The 7,014-nt window shown below is 35.0% G+C and overlaps 1 pseudogene; it reads left to right on the forward strand.

The window, feature by feature from the left end:
• Positions 1 to 238: 238 nt before the first annotated feature.
• On the forward strand, positions 239 to 881 carry LOC150063486 (cell division control protein 42 homolog pseudogene; annotated as a pseudogene).
• Positions 882 to 7,014: the final 6,133 nt, after the last annotated feature.

Below are 7,014 nucleotides of genomic sequence, written 5' to 3' on the forward strand. Positions count from 1 at the left end.
ATACTTGCATAGCATCAGAACAGGAAAAATGTACAAGCTTAGCAATAAACAAGCAGAGATCAAAATAACAGTCAATTAACAGGAAAGCAGAAATACAAGGAAAGTAATTCCATGAATGATTGTTCTTTACCAAACACAGTTGAAGCAAAAAAATGAATCTATTTAAAATATAGAAAGCAAAAAAACAGCTATGAAAAAGAGGAGGTAGTGACAGTGCTGCCAACGCCCCGGTGGAGAAGCTGAGGTCACCATCAACTTTGGATTGTTTTAAAGTGGATACAAATCTATTTCTGCCATGCAGACAATTAAATATGTCTTTGTGGGCGATGGTGCTGTTGGTAAAACATGTCTCCTGATATCTTACACATCAAAGAAGTTTCCATCTGAATATGTACCAACTGTTTTGACAACTATGCACTCACGGTTACGATTGGTGGAGAGCCTTATACTCTTGGACTTTTTGATACTGCAGGGCAAGAAGATTACGACAGATTATGACCACTGAGTTATCCACAAACAGATGTATTTCTAGTCTGTTTTTCAGTGGTTTCTCCGTCTTCATTTGAAAATGTGAAAGAAAAGTGGGTACCTGAGATTACTCATCACTGTCCAAAGACTCCTTTCCTGCTTGTTGGTACCCAAATTGATCTCAGAGATGACCCCTCCAGTATTGAGAAACTTGCCAAGAACAAACAGAAGCCTATCACTCCAGAGACTGCTGAAAAGTTGGCACATGATTTGAAGGCTGTCAAGTATGTGGAGTGCACTTACGCAGAAAGGCCTAAAGAATGTGTTTGATGAAGCAATATTGGCTGCCCTGGAGCCTCCAGAACCGAAGAAGAGCCGCAGGTGCGTGTTGCTATGAACATCTCTTCAGAACCCTTTCTACACAACTGGTGTCGGCATCATACTAAAAGCAATGTTTAAATCAAACTAAAACTAAAAATTAAAATTCGTTTCTGCAATAATGACAAATGCCCTGTACCTATCCACATGCACTCATGTGAGACAAGGCCCATAGGTGTGCCCCCCTTCGCCTTCCAAGTACTAGTTAATTTTGATAATTGTGTATTTTCAGAAAAAGTGATCAGTACTAGTTTTTGTTGTTTCAAAAAAAAACTTTCTTGTTTGTTTGTTTAAAAGCAAGGCATGCTTATGACAGCTGTAACAGAGTAATTTTGAATTGTTGAAGCTACTCCCTGGTTCCATTTTGGACAGTAATCTGGGACATTTTGGAGACTTTTTTTCCCCCAGGGTTGTGTGTGTGGGATTCATTTTTTAGTATTTTGTTTTTTTAAAAATTAACCAGTGACAGCCCTTCAGGGAGGAGGACGGATTAATTCCACATTCTACTTCCTAAATCTAGTTTAGAAAATGTGTTCCCCATCCGGTGCTCTTAGGAAGGAGTATAGTAAATGCCTCATTTAATAACATACTCCGTTCTGAAGGTTGCCTTTTTTCCTCCCTCCACCCTTGAGTAGATCCAGTATTTGATGATGCTCATGAAAGTGGGTGGAAGCCGTCTTGCCCTCCTCTTTTCTAGGATGCACTCTATATGTGACTGTGACTTCCAAGGAAATTCGTTTGCCTTTTTTTTTTTCTTTTGAGGAGGAAGTGATTTCTAACTTCTTTTACTCATAACTGAAGAAAAGTATTGCACCTTTTGAAATACCCCAAATTGACTTCATACATAATACTTTTTTCTTGTCAGTCATTGTCTTATATGCTTAGCATTGATTTGCAAGTCAGTAGTGTGTGGTATTCCTGGAAGCCAGCTGATGACTGGCCCATGGAGAAAAACTCTTGAGAGATGTGCTGGAAGACAGATACCTGTGAGATGACTGGCTTCCTTTCTGGTGATGAGGCTGCCAGGCCTGCTTCTTGAGAAGTTGGGGCTGGTGGAAGAGCAACACTTAGCCAACATGGGGACCAGTCAGGGTAATCCCTTTTTTTCTGTCTTGCATATGAGGAACCCTTGAGCAATTGAAGCTCTCCAGTTTAATAGAAATGGCAAGAGTCTTATTGACTCTTTATTATAAGTGTTAATAGGGATTTTATCAGACTATTTCAGTTGCAGTTTCCAATTTTTAAACATGTTTAGGTAATCTTTTCCACCTTCTTCAAATCCTAATTCGTGTAGATTCATTAGTATTGAACCAGTGCTTTCTCATGTCTCAATTCTTTGTATATGCGTTCATTTTAGATGTATTAAACAAACAAAACCCTTCACAAAAAAAGAGGAGGTAGAAGTTTCTCCCAATATATAGAATAAGAGATAGAACAAAACTAACAGTGATTGCAGAATTCTACAAAATTCTCCTATATCCAAAATTTTTATAACATATATGTGAATGTAAATACTGAGCACATTAATGGAGCCATTCAACACAAATGATTAATCTCAGAAACCAAAATAAAGTTTTCCATATGCTCATCCCATTACATAAATATCTATGATGGAACAATATACTCCCTCCAAGTTTGAGCAAGAACAATATACTCCATTTCTTCTCGTATTATGTTCTGGAAATGAGTTAGCTGTGGATGCTTCATGGCATCTTTCATTTCAGGAATAAGATAAGGCTTGAAATATATTAGCTGATGGAAGGGGGTGAGGAGAGGTAAATCTGGACAAAAACATGAGAAGGGGTATCAATTCTGAGAAGTAATGCATCTACTATATGGGAAATATAACTGTAACCTCTCTATACATTACAATAAAAAAGAGACTCTAGAGAGGAAATAAAATAACCAATGAAACATGAAGAAATGTTTAACATCCCTGGCCTTAAAATAAATGCAAATCTAAATTACATAGATGTTCTACCACACCCCAGTTAGATTGATCATTTTCAAGAAAACAAATAACAAATGCTGGCAGGGATGTGGTCAAAAGGGAATGCTACTACACTATTGGTGGGTATTTAAACTGGTTCAACTACTCTTCAACTACTCTGGAAAGCAATGGGAAGATTCCTTAAAAAATATTTCCCTGGAGTCAAAGACAGATCTGAGGGTCATGGTTTGAAGCCTTCCCAGCAGAAAAGTCATATCTCCAATAAAGACTCTTATCTCCAATAAAGTACAAAGAATAATTCCAGAAGTAGAGTTATGGCTCAAGTGACTGAACTTTAGTCTTGAGCACTAAAGCTCAAGGACAGTACCCTGAACCAAGTGCAAGTAAAAAAACCAGCACCAAGGGGAAAAAAAAAACTAATGGAGTTATCAAAATGATCTAAAACTCATGAAAAATACAATATTATTCTACTAAATGAATATGCTTTTGCAACCAAGAGGGCAGTATAGTACTAGGAAAACTGTTCACTGCATATAGTTTCTCCCTATTATTTATGTGTTTGCATTCACCTTCTTTTCCTACATTAAAAATTATTTGGTTATGAAAAAAGAAATACATTGGCTGAGAGAATAACAGTACCAATATTAAAATGTTAACAATTTTCATTGTTGCATATTTAAGCATGTACACTTCCCTATTCTAAAATGTTAATGATAATTACTTGTCTGTGGCTCAATAACAATTACTTGACAGATTTATTAATTTCTTCTTTAATAATGTATATAAACAGTCAAGTAGTTTGAAGAGTTTTTGAATGCTTTATAATATTCACTAAAATAAACAGTAAAAACTTAATCATTATAGCAGGTAGATGAATGATTATTATTGTCTTATTCAAGAAAGTCAAAGCAAGAAATATGTGACTAAAGACCAAGGAAAAGGATTTCTGATTCCAAAAATACTGAGAACTGTAAGTTAATAATTGGACATGTATTAACTCTAAATCAAGCACTTAGAGAACTCAGTCTCCATTTACGACAAGCACCCTTGAGGCAAGGAAAAATAAATCATGGCAACCTCTCTTTTCTCTGTTTGCATTTAAAGAAAACAGAAGCATGACAATAAGAAAGCTCTGCTCTGGGCAAATTGCAGCTGCTTGGTCCTTAGAAACAGCAGCACAACTCCTACAAATGCATTTTGAGCTGTGTACTTCAAGTGAGGCAAAGCCTTGGAAACTGTTCCAGGGACAATTGAGTCTCATGGTCATGGTTACATATTCAGCTTGCAAAGAAACATCTTTCATTTCTTTGACATGTTGTTGTTGAAAAGTTAAGATTCCCATACTTGAGGAGGTACATACTGGGCACTTGACAAATGCTTCACCTCAGCTCCTTACTACCTGTTTCTCAAGTCTTCAAATTATGGAATGGCATAAATCTTTAAAAAATACCTGCCTTTTGTTTATGGAAGTAAAATATTGGAACCTAAAGTCACTTTCACATACATGCACAAAAACAGATGTGCAAAAAGAGGTTATTTCAAGATCTGAAGTAGTTGATATTTTACAGAATGAGTTCCCTTGTCTCTGACTCACCTTAGTCCTCCATGCCAGTGAAATGTTCTTTAGACCTTGTTCCAACTCACTCAACAAATCCTCCTATTCTTTGTTGTTTCCTCTCCCTTCTGCCAAGGCCTCCCAAACTGTCTTTTCTCTTTTCAATTGTATCAAAATTCATTGATTAATAGTACTAACAAGTTTATTAACTTATATAGTCTCTGCATATTAGGATAAAGATGATGTATATTGCCTACTTTGGTCCTCCAATGTACATTTAAAATAATTTTTTGTTGTTGTTCTTGGCCAGTCCTGGGCTTGAGCTCAGTGCCTGAGCACTGTCCTTGGACTTTCTCAAGGCTAGAACTCTACCACTGGAGCCTCAGCACCACTTCCAGCTTTTTTCTGTGTATGTGGTACTGAGGAATCATACCCCGGTCTTCGTGCATGCTAGGCAAGCACTCTACCTCTAGGCCAAATGCCCCGCCCCAACTTTTTTTTTTCTTATTCATAAGTTAGGCCACCAAGTGTATCTGGTTTGGTTCTTTGCTTTACAGATTTGAAAATATGTTATCTCCCTTCCATTTCAAATTACTTTGGTCATGAAAAATTGTTGGTAATTTTTTATGGTACAATGTCTATTTACATGTTTATTATAAAACCGAGTCTGGAACATAATTGATATATGTCATTAACACAAAACAATTATTTTTCATGACATTGAATATGACAGATTGAAAAGGTTCAGTCACTGAACATTCATTAACTTGAAAGAAGCATCTTTCTAATGCTATTTTTTCCAATAATAAGGTTTTAAGTATTTCTGTAAACAAGGCCTATTACCAAAAGTAACTAAAATGCTACACAGAATATTTATTAAATACTGACAAAAGCAAGAGAATATGAAAATAATTACTATGCCATGGAAAGTGTGACATTGTAGAAAAACTGGTTAATGAGCTTATGAGGAAACTTGAAATATGAAATCAAGCAGGCCACAAATACAAAAACAATACTGTTGAAGCTTTTATAAATACTTAAAAATTTACATGATTTTACCAGTTGAGAAGATGAAATTTGAAGACTTCCTAAACTATCAGTAATATAAAATCAAAAGTTTAAAAATTTGTTCAAGAATAATAGATTCATTTTCTTTTCTCTTTATGTAGAATGATACTAAAATGATCATTTGAAGAGATTAAAAATCATAGCCTGAAATGTGAAAAAAAAACAAATTTTACATACATCATAGGTAATTAATTAAATATAATTATTGCATTTTCCTGGATCATGTGGTAGGCTTTCACTTTTTGTAAATCTTATGTTTCTTATTCTTTTAGAAGAATATTTTATGTTGACTCTTTTACTTTTGTAATTTTATGACCTTTTCCCTAAAAAGAGACATTACTCTGTAAAAGATGTATTTTCTACAAAGCCTAGAATTTCCTGGGTATATTATAAAGAGGAAAGTAAGGATACTTGGATATTTATTGCAATGTTTTCAGAAATTATGTCATAAAAAGTTTGCATTTATGTTTATTTTTGCTAAGTTTTCATACCACCAAATTCTTACATCAAATAGGATGTTATCCAAGATGAAACTTCACTGACAGCTCTCAGAAGATCTATGATTTAAGCATCTCCCTTTTTGATCTTAGTACATCTGAAGATTCAGTTAAAATTTATCATTTAAAAGGATTCATTTGATTGACAGGACAACCAATGAGAAATGGCAAAAGAGGTTGCCAAGACTAACAAAATACTTAGCAGATTACCCATGCCAAGGTTAATCACTCTGGACAGTCCAACTTGACATTTGATTTTAAAGAAGTCTCTATAAAACAGTTGAGAACATCTCTAGAGTTCAATCTAGTTAAGCATTCCCATGGTGGTGAAGATAACAGACAGTCATTATGAAAGACACTTCATGTTCCCTTGAACATGAGGAGATAATAGATGAGTACTTATCTTTCAGCTGACAGTACTTAAAGAAAGCCTACCTGATGCGATGTGGTGAGTAAATGGTGTATGTAATCAATAATGTTGCTCAAAGGAATGTATTTCATGTAGGTCAGATGGCAAAGAATGATATCCAAACACCCATTATATAGAACGAGGCAAGAAGGCTGTAAAATTTGTGGAAAAATTAATTTGCCAATATCAAAAGAGTTAGATGTGGAAATTCGTGCACAGCAATAGGTTCTGTTAGACTTTATGTTGTGATGTTAAATATTAGAAATGAGTTCACCAATATCAAAAGGAATTTAAGGATACTGATGTGATAGAGTTCAAGTGGAATCAATATAGAAGTGAGGTACATAGAACTTCCTTAGTAAGTGACAATTCTAAATAACAGATTCCCTGTTCTGCTGAGAGCTAAGGAGAATATTGAAAGAACACAGTGGCATGGCATATTGCAGAGATATCTTAACAAAGATATTCTTCACTTATTCAAGGAATTAATTAAACATGAATGATGAGAACATGGAGAACATGATCTGTGCTTAGCTTCCACTTATGAATATTAGAATATTGCCATGGAGAGAGTTTTCTATAGAATATCCAGTCTTCCTTGATGGGATCTATACTTATTTACCCATGTAGCTGTAGCGAGTGGAAAAATCTAGGCATTGTGAATATAGATAAAATGATAATCTAGATG

Source organism: Megascapheus bottae, chromosome 5, assembly GCF_031878675.1.
Source record: "Megascapheus bottae isolate mThoBot1 chromosome 5, mThoBot2.hap1, whole genome shotgun sequence".
Taxonomy (NCBI): domain Eukaryota; kingdom Metazoa; phylum Chordata; class Mammalia; order Rodentia; family Geomyidae; genus Megascapheus; species Megascapheus bottae.